Consider the following 18,586-nt stretch of genomic DNA (forward strand, 5'->3'; position numbering starts at 1 on the left):
TTGTAGTTATAGGTAATCTCAGCGAGTGTCAGTGCAGTATCCAACACACAAATAATAAATAAATATTTTAAAATTATGTAAAATTGCAAATTGAGAAAAACCTAAACCGTATTTATTTTATTAATTGTATTTATTGTGTAAAAGTGTTCACTGTTAGTATAAATTGTAGGTATAGATATAGTAATCTCAGCGAGTGTCAGTGCAGTAGCAAACACACATTAATATTAAATACATATATATTCCGGAGTCTACCGTAACGTTAATATTTGGTGTTTCTCCTCGCCAGAGAGTCTGCGTCTTGTTATTGTTATTATTGCTATTATCGCCTCATCGTGCTGCCACAGAAAAGCTGGCCGTCCTGCTGCAGTCACTTTGAATTAACTTCACCAACACGTTAACTCCTCACTGACACACTCTCTCTCACACACACACACACTCACACATTTCAATGAAAAGTCACCGAAGTTTAGCCAAACACACCGAAAAACAAAAACGTTTTAAGGCTGTTTTCAATTATGAGAGATTTGTACACAAAATAAAACCTAATCGGTTGCGTTTTGACGGTGAAACAAATAAACGGACTGAAGAAAACACAACGCTGCTTTTTGTCCAAAATGTTTAAAGTGAATTTCAAAAACGGCGAATAAGATAATAAGGATAATATGTCCGCAATTTAATGAGCTGCTGTTTTACCTGCTGTGATGATTAGTAAAACTAAAAGCGTGTTCTTCAAAGTGAGCAGAATACTCCTCCGTGTGTAATTATGTAAAGCAGCCAGCCTGTAATTCTAGACTTTAAAAGAAGATCCAACATAAAGCCAGACGACCCGAAACAAGAGGAGAAATCCCTCAAATTAAACCGTAAAAAAATAGGAGGAAACTCTGAATCTGTTTTTTTAATTTTTTATCTAACACTAGTGTCCAAATCTCCACGGCTTTGTTTTTCAAATATGTGTCGCAATTCAAATCGTAAAATTGTATTTTATAAAATACTTAATGACTCTTAATTTAATTATTACATGTCTTATATTTGAAATGTTGTCTAAAAATAAAAAGGTCAGAGTTATAAGACCTCTTAACACACACACACACACACACACACACACACACACACACACACACACACACACAACACACACACACACACACACACACACACACACACACACACACACACACACACACACACACACACACACACACACACACACACACACACACAAAGGATCTCAACATGGCGTATGTGGCCAACCCCGCCAATGATCGATTTTTTTAGGTTTTATTGGTTTAGGTTTTTACGCCGTGAACGCACCACCGAGTGTTTTAAATTGATCCAAAATAAAAGTAAAGCATCGGGAATTTTTTTATAAATTCTATAGAAACGATTTCCATATTACGTATAAATTACTATTTATTATTATTTTATAAAATATGGAATATAGGCTATGCTATTGCCCCATGTAATGTGTTATATCAAGTCTTCACATTGAATATATATTTATAGGATTGTATTTTTTAAAGACATATTTGACTTTATTTTATGTGAAGTCTTTTTTTTTTACAATTGCGTAATTATTTTTCGTATTTAATATTGATTTTGAACATCAATTAATGACATTTGTGTGTTTTTAATTTCTACAGTATAAAATGAAAATGTTGTGTAAATTATGAAGGAACAAACATAACAACAACCCCGGAGTCACCGCCCTACTAACCTACAGCTGCAAAGTGCATGTTGGTAATACATTCCCAAAATAAAAATCTGAAAATCCCTCACCTTTTCAACAACAAAAAATTAAAAAAGAACAAAATATGTCAGATAGAATTTTGGTCCAGATTTCCAGTCTTTCTTCCTGCTCCTCAGTCCGTGTTCTCGTTGCGCAGATGAATGTGTAACATGAGACGGCTGCAGCGAGAATAAATCTCATATGCAAAGAAGGCTTTTTTGAAAATGGCGCTCTGTTGCAAACGCCTCCCTGTCAGTGTGGAGGGGGAGAGGAGAGATGGGGGGGCGAGGAGGGGCGTGCCATGTGCGTCAAGTTGCGCGCGATGGGGCTGTAGCCTCTGCTCCAGTGTCGGTTGTAGTGTCTGGATATGAAACCGTCCCCGGTATTCGCCGGTATAGCCTCACACGTTGAATCTCCCCCCCCCCTCCTCCTCCTCCTCCTCCTCTTCCTCCTTCTCGTCAACAGCACGTCGGTAGGCTACAACCATCAGATGGACGCGCTGTGTCATTACGCACCGAATAAAAAGCGCACTTCTCGAGGCTCTCCAAGCTTTCCCATCCCCCCTCTCACTGTCTTCGAAAACACGGAGCCGTTTCCCGGTTCTTCCCTCGACTTTCACGTTAAAACTAGCCGCGGTTTGCGCACACATTGTCTCTTTCTCCCCGTCTTTCCGTCTGCGTCCATTCCTGCGTTCCGTGGCCACTTTTTGGCGCAAAACGAGACATTTCCACATCCACACACCGCCATTCCGGTGCGCAGTCTAGCCAGCAGCTGGGGCTTCCAGGGGAGAGTTGTGAAGAGGGGATCTCTCTCTCTCCCCCTCTCTCTCTCCCTTCTTTTTCTCCACGGAGGGAGAGGGGGAGGGAGGGAGGAGGAGGGAGAAGGAGGGGGAAGCCCACGCTGATAGCTGGAGGGAGCCCCAGTGCGTTGAGCTTGTGTGTGTGCACGTCTCTGTGTGTGAGTGTGTACCGTGTGTGTGCGCATTATAATCGTTGCTAGGAAATCCTTTCTGTGGTGGTGTGTGAGGGAGGATCTATGGCAGCTGCAGTGAAAAAAGAATCTGCAAAAAAAACAAGAGAATCTACTTTTATCCTTCTCCAAATATACAGTTTTGGGAAATGTTTCCTCTTATTTTTCTAATACTGTAAGATTCAAAGGTTTTATTGTCATTTGCAGAGTAGTGTAGTTATGGCAATGAAGTCCAAGCCTCCTTCAACAATGCAACATACACTTTACAAGACATAAAACAATAAAACATAGTGCAAAAATAAATAGAATAGAAATAAAATAGTGCAAGAGAATGCAGGTGATTATTATTATTATTATTTATTTTGCTACGTAATCTTCTTTCTGTCTCTCACACCACTTACACCAAAGCAATTCCTTGTATTTGTAAACCTGGTAATAAAACCTATTATGATTCTAGTGTAAATGTGTAAGAAGCAAACTATAAATAGAAATTAGAACAACATGAGCCACGAACATCATTTTAAATTAAATACTCTATAGGACTAAAATACTGTTTATTGTGATAATATATTAATATGACTTTGTTGAGCAGTTTGTGTGTTTAACCTACACACTTTTATCCTCTTCCAAATGTTCAGTTGGGTCATTTTTCCTCTTGTTTTCTAATACTGTAAGGTGTGTGTGTGTGTGTGTGTGTGTGTGTGTGTGTGTGTGTGTGTGTGTGTGTGTGTGTGTGTGTGTGTGTGTGTGTGTGTGTGTGTGTGTGTGTGTGTGTTCATGTCTTTTTGTGTGCATTAGTGTTTGCATGCAAGTGCAGCTGTGAGGTAATTTGCACACACACTGGTGAAGTGAAATAGGTTGCTTCGTCCATAGTGAAGGAATTGATTCCAAGCGGTGCTATAGGTGTGTTTCTATATATATATGTGTGTGTGTGTGTGGCCTAGCATTACTATACTTGTGGGGACCTAAATCTGTCTACACAGTCACGTATGGGGACTCGCCTCCCTCATGGGGACAAATTAGAGGTCCCCATGAGGGGAATCATTAATTTTAGGGTGAAGACTTGGTTAGGGTTAGGGTTAGGGTAAGGGTTAGGGTTAGGGTTAGGCATGTGTTGGTTATGGTTAAGGTTAGGATAAGTCTCCAGGAAATGCATGTAAGTCAATGTAATGTCCCCTGAAGTGATGTATACATGGTATGTGTGTGTATGTGTATGTGTATGTGTGTGGGTGTTTCTATGTGTGTGTGTGTGGTAACTGGTGGTATTTTCAGATAAATCACTCTCGGCTTGCAGAACAGTCAGTCCTCACCTATGTAAACGCACCCCTGAGGGCAACAGATTTATCTGCAAGAGGACAGTTCACCTCCCTCTCTCGAACACACACATGCACACACACACACATGCACACACATGCACACACACACGTACCCCTCCCCCTTTCCCTCCCTCTGTTATCCCCTTCCCCTCAGCACGGAGATGGATGGCCCATGTCCCTTTTGTCTCGATGCAAATGGACTTTAACCCCGAATTAATGGATAACTCCCCAGAAAGGTCTAATAATGCTGCGCTCACATGATGTACACGCACACACACACACACACACACACACACACACACACACACACACACACACACACACACACACACACACACACACACACACACACACACACACACACACACACACACACACACACACACTCAAAAAGCTGGCAGGCTTCTGATTTGATAAAACATTTTGAGTTTTTCTGCAGAACATTAATATGCATCATGTCTATCTAAGAAGTAAAAAGGGACAGAGAGAAGTTGTACATTTAGCAAAGGGCTTTCATTGTTGTATTTCTCTTATCTGCTGATTGAATGCGTCCTAAATTAAATCAAAGCCTGATCTGGGAACCACACGACCACTGAGACCAACCTTCCCTCCACAAAATACATGTTCCCACCTTCCTTTATGTCCTCCATAACACAGAAATATCACATTGTTGTAACTCTATTTTCATTTTATGTGCGGACATTTGAACTTGCAAGGCCTGTTCTATCGCGTGCGGTACGAGATGATGACAGACGCTGCGGTTTAGCATGGAGCTGGGTGCAAGAACGGGGGGATGTAGATATGATCCCCCATTAGCTGAGGCGCCATGCTGCTCCGCAACATTACCACGGCACTAAAATTTTATTTGAGCAGCCCCGCTCACTCAGGTTGATCAAGAGAAGAAGGGGTGAAAAGAGGAAAACATTTGGGAGCTCTAAAGTGGCTGCGTTGTGTATTTAGGTGCGAGTGTGAGCGTGCACTTGTTATATTTGTGTGAACAATAAACCCACTTCCTCCCGTGTATACCTGTCACCCCGGAGCACAATCAATGAAACGCCTCCGATTGCTTGGTGTCAGGAGCAGACTGCATTACCACGGATGTAAAAATGCATCTGGGGAAGAGGCCACTTGTTGCTGGAGATGACGACAGCCGGCTGGGGGAAGAGGAGGGAGAGTGAAGGGAGGGGGAGGGATACATTCATCCAAGTGAGATGGATGTTTTAATGCATCTGCTTCATGTAAAGTCCTCCACAACATGACACATAAACATATCTGTCTTTAGGGATGATATTGGAGGAGAAAGCTGGTTAAGTGTGCAGGGAATATATATATAGAGCACATTGTATATTTTCTAGTGTTTTTTTACCCTTTTTGTATCTTCGTACATTCAAAAATAGTAAAGTGTGTGTGTGTCAGATGACTTAGTTTTGTAACCAAAGGGCAATTAAAGTCCTGTTTTGAAGCACATTTGGTTAAAAAGAAATTAAACATGATTATAATATCCATAAAACTATCACATTTTTCAGCTTGGTTCCCTTTTATCAGCCCAGTCAAATCCTCTGAACTTCCCCTCAGCCCCCCGGTATCGCCGCTGTTCGCTCAGTCCCATGATCAACAGAGGGTGTATACAAGAGCTATTGTTGTCGGGGAAGATGGCTCTGGTCGATGAAGGAGCTTTGTCAGGGAACAATGCTGCCTTACTTCCTGATGCTACACCTGTAGCAGCATCGGTTTACAGTCACATGTTTTGACCGTGATAACACTGAAGGCTTCTGTTGCATTAAGCATTACAACTCTCCCATAAGGCTTACATTTAAAGGGGCCCTATTCTGCTCGTTTTCAGGTTCATATCAGTATGTAGTGTCTCTACTGGGACATGTCTCCATGTTTAATGTTCAAAAAGCTCTTTAATTTTCTCCTACTGCCTGTGCTATAGCACCTCTTTTCACCCTCTGTCTGAAACCAGAGCCCAGTCTGCTCTGATTGGTTAGCTGGCCGGCTCTGTTGTGATTGGTCAACCGCTTATAGATGTCCCGCTAATCAGGTACAATTAGAATGAGTACTAGCCAATACAATCTTAGCCTTTGCAAACCATTTACCTATAACACACAACAGGAAAGGGAAACCTAAAAAGCATAATAGGCCCCTTTAAACTTTCCACCCAAATAATTGAAGATGTTTCCATATGTTTCCTCTTTAGCTGATTTGGTTTTAATGGTGATCTAGATCTGGAAATGCTACCATTTAGACCATTTGTGTTTTGTATCTGTAACCATAAAAACATGTGAACCAAAGTTCCTGTTGATCTTTATCCATCAATCCGTCATTTCGTAATTTTTTCATGGATTTTCTTACAAATGTCCTGCAAATTGTCCTTGCACAACAGAGCTACTTGGTTAGGTTAAGAAACAGATTGGGGTTGGGGTTTAAAATGTGTATATTTTGACTATTTGGTTTATGATAAGCAACAAAACTGGCCTTCTTGATTAGGTAAAGAAACAGATTGCATACGAAAGTTGTGTTACTTAAGTACTGTGGTTTTGCAAAACATCTGTCAAAATGACCTTCTGGTAACAAATAGCACACGAACGGCATCCTCCTCTCACCTGTACTAGCACATGATTACGTAGACCAGGGGTGTCAAACTCAAGGCCCGGGGGCCAAATCCGGCCCGCGACTTCATTTTCTGTGGCCCCACAAGAGCTCTGAAAGAATATAATATGTTTATACGGTTACATGGCGATTTACAGAAGCACGTTGCCCATAAACTACATGTCCCACAATGCATCTCAAATTTGACTTTTTTCTCAGAATTTTATTTTTTTATTTCACTTTCTTTTGAAAAATGTCGATTTTTCCCCAGAATTTGGCTTTTCTTTTTAAATCATTTTGTGACATTCTCACTGAAGAGACTTGCAATGACTTGCCCTAGACTTCTGCTTTCAGACATAGTTAATTATGAAGTTATTATCAGATAATAATCCAATACAGAGGCAATAATATAATATAATGCATTATTTTATATATATTAAATATTTATATATGTATTTTGATATAGTCTTAAAGTTACAACCGGCCCTTTGAGTGCAACCATCATTCCTACGTGGCCCATGATGAAATTAAGTTTGACACCCCTGACGTAGACTATAATAGAATTATAGTGCATTACTTTTTGTAAGTACAACAGTATGAGAACAGACTGGCTTTCAATCTGTAGACGTGTCCTATGTTGTCCAAGTGTATCAGAAATCCTTTATTTGTCCCGCAGTGAGGAATTTAGGAAATGAATTTACGAGTGTACTTTTATCCTTTTCTGATTTCACACTCGAAAGGCATGCACTTCCTGTTCTTTTAGATTTTCTCAGCGGGTTGCACAGAGAGTTATGCTGATTCCTCAAACGGTCCATGTCCAGCTCTGGGCCTTGTTGTGGTGAGGCGCCTGATATTCTGGTGATGTTTAGTTTTATTAACCACATCTTTGCATCTATAATGGCAGGCAGCCACAGGCTTTTGTGGTCGGAGCAGAGGCCAAAAAGCGTAGAAGAAAGGAAAGATAGCGTTATAGACAAGAGGGGAAGAAGCACGGAGTAAAAGTGAGTCGGGTCTTTTGTGCGGCTTGAACTGATTGGATCAGAGTTGAGTTGACCTCTGACCTCCCTGCTGGTCCTGGAACGGGCTTCTGACACACACTTCCCTTTTCTTCTCCCCGGCAACAGATCACATGACTCCAGTTTCAGCCATGCCAGGCCGCGTGACGCTGCTGCTGCAGATGTGAGGAGAACAATTATAAAAGGAAGAAAATAAGTTTTTAGTGAAAGATTGGAAGGGGAACAAGGACTAGGGGGTGACATGGAGAACAAGTGAAAGTGTCAGCAGACAGCGTGGAGCGGATGGGGGGGGGGTACAAAGCTAGCTTTGTTTCAGTTCTGGCTGCTGCATTAGCAGCTGCAATAAAAAAAGCTTAGATAGAAGAGGAGGGATGGACGATGGCATGGAGGGGTGAATGGCCTGGCATGACGTTGAAGAGATGTCTCTGTTTGTCGCTTCATACGCCGTGTTTTAATGTGGCTTCATAGAATACGCACACACGCCATAACTCATAACATGAAAACCTATATGGCAGATTTGAGATAAAGGCACCACTGTTTGTGCGGTGATGTAACACTCTTTATGACTGATATGCATTACAATATGAGAGCAAAGATGAAAGAATTTAGTGCTCTGGCAAGAAGTCACATCCCAGGATGCTTTGCTCCCTGAGCTCACCCTTTAGTGGCCGCCTCAGTTATGCAGCTATGCTCACCTATGGGGTCACTGGGCCTCTATAAACTTCAAGCAGTGCATTGGTGTGTGTGTGTGTGTGTGTGTGTGTGTGTGTGTGTGTGTGTGGTGTGTGTGTGTGTGTGTGTGTGTGTGTGTGTGTGTGTGTGTGTGTGTGTGTGTGTGTGTGTGTGTGTGTGTGTGTGTGTGTGTGTGTGTGTGCGAGTGTGTGTGTGCAGTGCACTTGCCTTTGGGGCAAACAACCTCTGTTCTCCAAAATCACATGACCACGTAAAGCGCAGAAACAGGCACCGTCTTTAGGTCCGGTGGCACCTTGAAGTGTTTTCCATTTGCCAACGAGGAGCTGGCCTCAAATTGGAACCAGAAACAGGTTTAGCGTCTGACTCTTAACCTATTGCAGCTGTGTCACACACACACACACACACACACACACACACACACACACACACACACACACACACACACACACACACACACACACACACACACACACACACACACACACACACACACACACACACACACACACACACACACACACACACACACAGACTATCAGGGTCTACATACACACACAGGTGCAGCAGGCTCTGAACAGGGTTAAGAGTGAGCAACTGTATTACACCACGGCGAATCAGAAGCATCACATCCACAGAGTAAGTCTCAAACACTTGTCCGCATTTATCAATACGGCCATATGTGCCCGACATCATGATCGGTTTTAAATCTTGTCGGAAAAAACAGGATGGGTATTGTCTTTTCTGCAGCTGCTGTGTTTAGTAATGAATATTACAGATGTTTCCTGCGTAAAGCTGTTTACTGCATAATGACGTTATGCACAACGATAACTGTGTCATTTCTCACTTGATGACAAACAACTTCTTTGTTTTTCATGTTTCCCTTTAAAACTGTGGGTTTTCTCCGGAAGTTTTTCCTTGTACGATGTGAGGGTCTAAGGACAGAGGGTGTCGTATTGTCATACTGATATTCTGTACAAACTGTGAAGTCCACTGAGACAAATGTAACATTTGTGATATTGGGCTGTATAACTAAACATTGATTGATTGATTGATTGAACTTCTCAAGAAACAATTTCGATGCCATTACTTTGTCCTAACTGGTCCTACATATGAAGTCTTTAGCTATTAGTTGTTTTCTCATATAACCTCTGGATAATATCTGGAAATTAAGATCCTGAGATTGTCACTGTAAGACTCACTCACTGGAAATACTCAGATTGGTTAAGACGAGGAGAGAGGCCATAGCACAAAGGACATGGCAGTCAAGTAGCTTCATAAACAACCGAGTTTATTGCCATTTCTTGAATTTGTCGGACATTAATCGGCATCGACCTTTCCTCGCAGCAACTCCCATAACTTTGTCACCAGGGAGACTTTCTATTTGACGTTTTCGTATAAAATGACGCTTTTTCTTGACCCTTAGATGTTTGTTTTGCCATGCCAGCCATGATGGAGTCGTCATTAATCCGCTACCTCGCTCTGATTCCCCGCACTACTCTATTTTCACATGGGCTGAATCGGACATTACCCAGACTTTGTACTATAGTGAGCTGGCAGGGTAAAGTCCGTTTCGACTGATTCGGACGTATGCGTTCTCACATCTCCTTAGGGTAAAGTTTAGATAACTTCAAGGTTGCGGTGCATTAGTGAAAGGGGGTTTTGTGAAGGATTCCAGGAGTGAAAAGCACCTGATACCTCTGATAGTATCTCATCGAAGTGTGTGTGTTTACCCAACACGAGCAGAGTGGAGAGCAAAGAGGGTCCGGGCCGGTCGGGGGTTTAGCTGCAAACTGCCGTTGTTTGGGGGAAGAGGAGGGAAGAGTCGCATTTCAGGCTGCAGGCGATGGTTCAACAGAATTGTCCTTTATCAGAGTTGAAATAGATGGATGAATGAGTGTATGGACGGCATTTATGTAAAGGTTCAGTCTGAGGCCAGAGCGTTTCTCTAACAGCTGAAACTTTGTTTGCAAGAGGAGAACTCCAGGCATCACAACTATGCCTACTAGGACGTAAACAACGGTTTCCTGAAGAATTTCCCTTTTTGACGAAGTCGTTCTGTGAAATATAGAGCAGAAAAGGGATGTTTAAACATGACAAAACATTGAATATTCCCCATAAATCTGTACATTCCAACCACAGAAGCAGAAAATGTGCAGAAGACGGGAACACGGTGAATATTCTTCAGGAAAAGTTATGGTCATGAGGCTTTTACAAGATGGTATAAAGAGGCTGTGTTTGTTTCGAAAGACTGTGGTTTTATTCTTTGTTGGCATGGTTAGGAGGCATTTGGTTGATTGCCTTGAATTTGTTACATTTTCTTAGAAATAGACACAACAGTTTTACAATTTTGTAAAAGTGCATGTAAACGTTTTCTAAATGCCTGGAAAATCCAATTGTGTTTAATTGAGAATAAAACCTAAAATAAACCAGAATCAAAATAAGGGCAATGGGGACGTTACACAACATTTCCCCAAGTTTCTTCGACCTTTGATTGAACGTTTTCTATGGAAAGACCGTTCTTCTTATGTCAGTTTTCCAATTGTGTTAAATTGCATGCGAAAAGTTTTCTAATTACTTCAAAAATCCAATTACTAGTATGTTATGAGAGTTGAATGCATAGTATAGTGGAATCAACCAGAATCAAAACTAGGACATAAGGACGTCGCAGCAATTCCTGAAAATTCTGAATTGGCCAAAAATGTTAAATATGACTTAATTTAATGAAAAAAACAGAGTCATAGGGCAGGGACGTTGGACATTTAACACAGCAATTCCCAAAAATGTGTCTAAGTATAACCAGATGAACCAGAATCAAAAGGAAAGCGATAAGATGAACACCCCCTTTGACATTGTGACTATAATGAAAAAGTGAAATATGCTTTAATTATATATGCCCTAACTTCTAAACCCACAATGCAACAGTAGGCCATTGCAGAGACAAATAAAGGTCACGTTCCTGAGTGGGTGGGGTCTGCCGTGACTCTCCCACTTCCCCTTCCCATAAATCCTTTCAAAGGCAAAGCCAAAACCATACTGGAAGGATTTATGGATGTATTGTTGCTTTTGGTCTTGAGAATAGTTTCTATTTTTCAGCACTGCGATGAGTGCAGCGATGGTTTGGAAAAGTCATAATAAACTCCTTGATTGAGTTGTGAAGTGTTTTCATGCAGACCACTGACCCCCAAAATATAAAACATATTGGGTTGACAAAAGACATTTTTTTAACTGTATTCAGCGGCCACTGTAATAATTAATGTGCTGTTTTGTTAAAAAATCTAATCAGGAATATAAATAATTAATGACTTCCGAGAAGTGGTGATTTGAGTGCTTGATATTACAAACAAACTCATTTTAGCATTTATAAAGTAACATTTAAACGTACAAATTAGAGGATATGTAAGAATAGGTTCAAGCCCATAAATAATAATACAAAATCCACATTTGAAATGACAAAAAAAGATTGAAAATTGTAGGGTTAGGTATGTAAAAATAAATTGGAGGTTAAACATTTGTTCCTCTTTTTATTGCATTGAAATGAATAAATATTAAACGTTTGAGAATAAATTAAATACAATTATTTGTACCTTTATTCTCGGCTAATATTTTGTAGAAGGTGTACATAAGATATATTTGACGTTTTCCACTCTGTCATTTCTCACTTGATTTATATTTTAATAGGCATCATTTAGACATTTAAAAAGTAGCATGTAAGTCAGGAGCTCGTGTGTATAGAGCGAAAACAGCACGTGCACTCTAATTACAGTAGTCATTCCAATATAAGCTAGTTGGGTGAATTTCCCCCGAATTGAAATAAATTGAAAGAAACCTGTTCCTCATTTGGCTGGAGACCCCCTGGACCCGCACTAGGGCGCCTGGAGCCACACCCCCTACACACCACCAATTTGGGACCACCCCCCCACCCCCCATCCCCCCCATCCCCCCCATCCCCCCTCTCGGCCCTGCTCGTGCCCCGGATGCGGCGATGCAGGGGTTAACGCTGTGACGTGGAGCTCCTGAAGCGGTGACCCACGGGGGCAGCCAGTGGGGGCTGCAGGGGGAGAAAGAGGAGAAAGCCGAGGCGGAGGTCCTGTATGGGAGGCAGAGGAAGAAGACTCCAAACAACCGCCGCGTTTCTGCAATTATCTCCAAAGCTCGTAGACTTCGCTGCTTCCGCATTTAACTCCAACCTGCAGCTCGTTGGTTTTACGCACCTTCAGTAAAACGCCTTGGAAACGGTGTGTGTGTGTGTGTGTGTGTGTGTGTGTTTTACTGCATTTGCATTCATGTCTTTGTGTCTCTCGTCCAGGCAAACCGCAGCTAAAGGGAGCTGCTACGGTCTCCCCGATCTCTGGAGCGAGATCGGGGAGACAAATTCACTTTTACGCACAAACTTGTCCGGACCGTTTGGACCTGATCAAAGGCTGCGGGGCAAACGCCGTGGACTCTTTAACGCCTGTGCTAAATGTTTATGGTGCTCTTCGTCTTCACACAATTGAACCCGTGTGTGCATTGGCTGTGTTTGCTCGCGCGGTCATCTTCACAACTAAATACCCCTGAAACTCGGAAGGGCAGTTTAAATATAAGGCATTGATGGCGAATTAAACAAAAAAGGTGGGTACAATTAGACAATCAGGCGGTTATTAAAGATATCACTTTGCAAAAATATCAGTTAAATTTCCAGATGAGTGCTGATTCATACAAACTCTTAACTATTACGCACTATTAAATAACGACCATGGCCTGTCTTCCAAAACAACTCGGTTACATGGTGCACAGGAACATGATTACCCAAAAAGCTTTGATAACACGTGTTGTAAGAGGGGATAGTTTGTTCAGAAAGATGCATATGGAAGTAGTGATAGGCCTCCTCTCCTCCTATATGCATGGATTCCGTCAGCATAATCACAAACAGCACAGGTTAGAGGCTAAGGTGTGTGTTTCGGTGCGTAAATGTGTGTCTCTAAACTCGTAGACTGTATATGTGTTGGTGTGGATGGAAGGGTGTATTCCTGGTGTGTAACCCATTGATGATGCCCCCTCCCCTGTTAAAAAAATAAGTAGGGAAAATGCAAGAAAGCTCGCTTCTCCTCTGCTAGACAGGGAGAGTGCATGGGAAAGAGAGAGAGTCTCTCTCCATCAATTTTCTGTTTAATGTCAGCGCTCCAGCTCCATTGTGGGAGAGAGAGGACGCGTCATGCAGACATAAATTCGCTATTACACTGCCTCACGGAGAGAGACTCACATCCACAGGATCCGGAGCTTGTAGTCGGGAAAACCCCTCGGTGGATAAATTCAGCAGAGAGCTAAAAGGAAGCGCAGCGCGCTATTTAAGGCCATACATGCGAACGCGTTTTGGATAAAGCTTGTTAGAGAAGGATTTTTTTTCTCGAGTTGAAGTTTTTGTGAGGAAGAAAGACTCTTTTATCAGGTTGTGCGTTTTCCAATGTGTATCCTTAAATACATGTATTTGGAGACGGTCGTTTTCTAGGTACGTGTTGCATTTTATACTATGCTTAATCGTTTGTCAGTGCAATTTATGCGGATATAAGCTTTTGAAAATATATGTATCTTCACGGAGTTACGACTATATTGTAGTTTACAAAGCTTGGTTTAGGGAAAAAAACCCTCAAGAGGCAGGCGTCATTTCTTTTCAAGTGACTAAAGGACCAACATTTTGTCAAAAAAAACAACATGTTTATTCATTTATTTGCGTATTTACATATAGAATTAATAATGCAATTTGGGCAATTTATTTATCTAAAAAACTTTGCATAATCCTTTTTTGAACGTTTCCAACCACTTTAAAATGTGTAATGACTGCACGTATAGACTATTTGAAGCATTTATTTACATTTAAACTTGAAATGTTAACTTACAATAATGGATGGATACATGTTACTTAGTGAATTTCGACCTATTTCTTGATCATTGAGTTAATGTAAGAAGGTTGATCAGTTAGGCCTCTTGAGGGGCGCATCACACACAAACAAACACACACACACACACACACACATACACGAACACAAGGTGATTGAACCATGTAAAGTGTAGTTCCTTTAGTTGATCGGCTCCGCAGTTGGGTGTTATAGTTTGTCAGGCTTACTTGTGTTATATTAAGTTACAAGGTTACACTGTATAGACACACACACACAAACACAGATTTTGGCAACACCGTTGGCCATAAAGCCATCCATCCGAGATGACACACGCGTCTGTTTCAGGTAACTTTTTCTGATTTCTGTCTAAATAAGGACCAATACCTCGAGATTCAGATAATCAAAAGGGGAGTCTCTTAAACCCCCACCAGGTATCATGTATAACATTGCTTTTGCAGTTATAGGTTAACATCTGTATTTATAAAAACATTTCTTACAATCTAATTTATGAACAATTCTGATTTACATCCTAGATTTAAGTCCATTTCTATAAGCATTTCCTGATTATTATTTGTTATATGAACGTATACTTTACAGAAAAGCAAATTACGTATTGCTGTTACAGTGTCCAGTTAAGTCTACATTGAACCTGCTTTATTTCTTAGTCTCAATGCTGAAACACATTACTGTGAGTTTCTATATTATCTGAAGAATAACACACAATGAGTAAATGTCCAGGCAGCACAACATATCATAATGTATAACTACACGTAGAGCATATCAAAAAGTGCCATTCTGGATAATGCTTGTTATTGGACACATGACTGCTTTCATTCATAATTTGTAGTTTAACTTGTTGGTTGTAATCCCAAATGTTTCTGGCTCTTCTGATCATCCAGTGACACGCTGTTGCTTTGGATATGGAGCCACCAAATTAAATAGTTGTCAGACGAGTTCTTTGGAGAGATGATCCAGATTTGATCTGATTATAGGTTTAATCCTTAATCAATAAAAAAGCACTAAATATGACCACATAAGGACACTGAGTCATACAAAAACTGTTTTGCTAAATCCAGTCATTGTCTTGTTGAAATAATCAATCGTGAAATGTTGAGTTATGGATTGCAGAAAGTCAGCTGACCTGTTGAACCCATGGCCCAAAAACACTTAGAACTTTTTCGAGTTTTTCCCATGAAACAACACGTAATTGAGGCTCGTATTGCTTGGGATAAACCAGAAAACAAAGACATATCTATAATGTGCTTTGCATAAAAGACAAAATGACGTGGCGTGTCACATGTCAGACACACGATTTATATGTAATCCCATTATTTGCGTGTGTTATATCAACATTTAGGATTAAATTCCCCTCAATGTCTGAATGCAGACTCCTACATAAGCGTTGATGTAAACACGCTATGGCTGTAGATGTTCAGATGATAATTAAAGCCTCCACCTGCGTGTTTGGATGGCCCATAAATAGATGCTGGTGCTTTCATCTCCACCATACAAGCCTGGTGGTGGTTACAACCGGATGTGTGTGTGTGTGTGTGTGTGTGTGTGTGTGTGTGTGTGTGTGTGTGTGTGTGTGTGTGTGTGTGTGTGTGTGTGTGTGTGTGTGTGTGTGTGTGTGTGTGTGTGACAGGCAGCCACTAATTTGGTGCCCGAGCTATTCCCCCCACCACCATCAATATGTTCTTCTTCCTGCACTATCATTTCAAGTGTTTTGGAGAAGAAGAAAGTCTTTACTTTTCATGCCAAGCTTTTCATGACCCGTCGTGATGGCCGAGCTCCTCTCCAGCGTATCTGTCAGGATGATCAGAAATAGCAGCATCTGTCCTGCGCACACAGAGAAGAAAAGGTCATGTTGTTTTTGTGTCCAGTCAACTTCTGACTCCATCATGTCTTCTACTTCTTCTTCTTCTTGGGTGCCATTGTTGAAATGTGGCCACGAAAGTAAAGGGAAAATACGTTATAGTTGTCGCTGTTGCATAGCCATTACGCAGAACAGTCTCGTTTTTCAGCGATGTATTACGCATGCTTTTTCTAATAAGACTCCATTGTCTCTCGGGGTTGTTGCAACACCTTTAGATAGCTGGGGCGTCTCCCTGGTGAACGGCCCCGTTTGGAAATGGAAAGGGCTATCACAAATATCTGGCGAGGTGCGCGAGAATCGGGATGGCTGCCCTGCATGGAGGGCCTCCCGTGGAGACAGCTCTCCATTTGGACCTAATTTAAAACCAGCCTCGCCAATGTGTTTCCCGTTTACTGTGAATTATGCGTTTTCTTTATGTGGTCCTATGTAGACGTTCAAAAGTTTATTCAATTAATGTGGGTGGTGGTGCAGGGGAGGGGATAGCACCCGCTTTAAACGCACTTTGGACTCTTTCTAATGCGCATAAAATACCGTATTCGCATATTTTTAGGGAGACATGAGAAACACAAAACAACACTGAAATGATGCATGTTGGATTGAGCAAAAAAAGGGGGCGGGGGTTATAGTTTACAAGTGGACACAAAAGCTTTTACAGTAATGGGTCAACATCATTATTTATAACTTTGTTTTTTGTGGTCTAATTTTGGGACAACTCAGATTTACATCCAGGCGTCCAGTCAATGTAATATATTCATACATATTTCCTGATTTTTTTCGAATCTGAACGTACAGAATGTGGCACTTATGCAGCAGTGAAGAAACAACATTTCATGGTATTACTTTTGTGCTACAGTGTCCATTGGAGGGATGTCTACATTAAACCTGTTTTACTTCTGAATCTCAATGCTCAAACACACACTTATTGTGAGTGTGTGGCATCAACATGTGAAAAAAAAGTATACATATTACTTGTATGTTTACTAATTTTATTTATTAATTCATTATTTTTCTTTCAATTTGGCCACATTTACGCACAAAATTGACATCCAAGAGAGGGGGAAGAAGGTGGTAAAGGCTGGCCGGGATGTGTGTCTCCTCGCCGGGGAGGAAGACTCCTGCTCACCGTCTAAAGCAAGAAGTGAGGGATGTCTATTAAACCTGTTTTACTTCTCTCATTAATCAAACACACACTTATTGTGAGTTTATGGCAGAAAAAGCATCAACATGTGAACATAGATTGTTTAGTTATTAATTTAATTTTCCAATTTTGCTACATTTGCACACAAATACCACATCCAAGAAAGGGGGGGAGAAGGTGCTAAAGGCTGGCCGGGATGTGTGGCTTCTCGCCGGGGAGGAAGACTCCTGCACACCGGTGTAGGGAGGGGGGGGGCGGAGAGGATGCGAAGAAGGGAAGGTGGAAAGTGTCAGTCAGGAACGCTTCATTGCTTGAGGACAATCCACGCGTAGGACCGGTCTGTTTCAAGAGCAATCAGTCAATCCGCATTAATTATCCCCCCCCCCCCCCCCCCCCTCCTCCACAGTATAGGGTAGTTTGCGCTGGCACACGGACCAGAGGAGGTTGGGGTGTGTGTTATGCTTTCTCTCTCTCGCTACACACACACACACACACACACACACAACCACACACACTCATCCACACACGCACACCCAACCCCCACCTTTTAAGTGAAAAAGAACCAATAAAAATCAAGCTATAAAAGGCTTTTCCTTGTCACTAAATAAATTAAATGCAGATTTCTGTTTTAAGTGCCGGACTCCTTTTGTGAGCTGGATTCTTTATTGTCCCTCTGTCATTAGTGCTGAGGGCAACACTGCTGGGGGAGAAAAACAGGGGAAACTAAGTAATCTCAAAATAAAAAAATATATATTTAATTTATTTATAATTAGGCTGCTGTGTGGGCATACCAACATATAGACAAATGGACATATTCTGACATTGTTATCAGAGATTCTGAGCAGTTAAGTGAGGAAAAGTGACACATTTTCCTAAGTTTGTGTGAGATGCAAAATCCTACAAACATCATACATTATTTGTATTCACTATTATGTAAATATTGAATGTATAATTTCACTGCAAACCTGTTGGTAAGGATATCCTAATGGTCATTTTTGGATCCAAGATGCCTGTTTCTGATGCAGAGCATGTGTGCGTATTGCCTATTAATTAGTAACAATATACATATTCTTAGTGAGTGGGTATAATGACTTTCTGATAGACAGCACCATTTCATGAGTTTTGAAACTCCACAAAGGTTTTTTTTTGTGTCATTTGGCATTATCAACAATTCACCCTTGTCTTGCTGGTTGCAGGGAACATTATGGATAGTCAAACACTACAGAATATAGCAAGATGTTTTTGTATACGTGTGTGTGCGTGTGTGCGTGGACACGTGGTGGCTGCAGCCCATTGGAGAGCACAGGGCTTTGGTATGCAGGCTGCTATGTAAATAGGAAAAGAGGGTAACGATTATCTAATTACAGACGTGATAAATCTGCTC

The 18,586-nt window shown here is 41.3% G+C and overlaps 1 protein-coding gene across 1 annotated transcript in view; it reads left to right on the plus strand.

Annotated features, from left to right (window-relative positions):
* Positions 1-13,546: 13,546 nt before the first annotated feature.
* bahcc1b (BAH domain and coiled-coil containing 1b) overlaps positions 13,547-18,586 on the plus strand; it is a 66,636-nt gene continuing 61,596 nt past the window's right edge. Inside the window, exon 1 of the mRNA XM_034214371.1 lies at positions 13,547-13,800. The gene's annotated coding sequence lies outside the window, so the exon portion shown is untranslated. The remainder of the gene's footprint in view (positions 13,801-18,586) is intronic.

This window comes from Gymnodraco acuticeps, unplaced genomic scaffold (genome assembly GCF_902827175.1).
Source record: "Gymnodraco acuticeps unplaced genomic scaffold, fGymAcu1.1, whole genome shotgun sequence".
Classification (NCBI taxonomy): Eukaryota; Metazoa; Chordata; class Actinopteri; order Perciformes; family Bathydraconidae; genus Gymnodraco; species Gymnodraco acuticeps.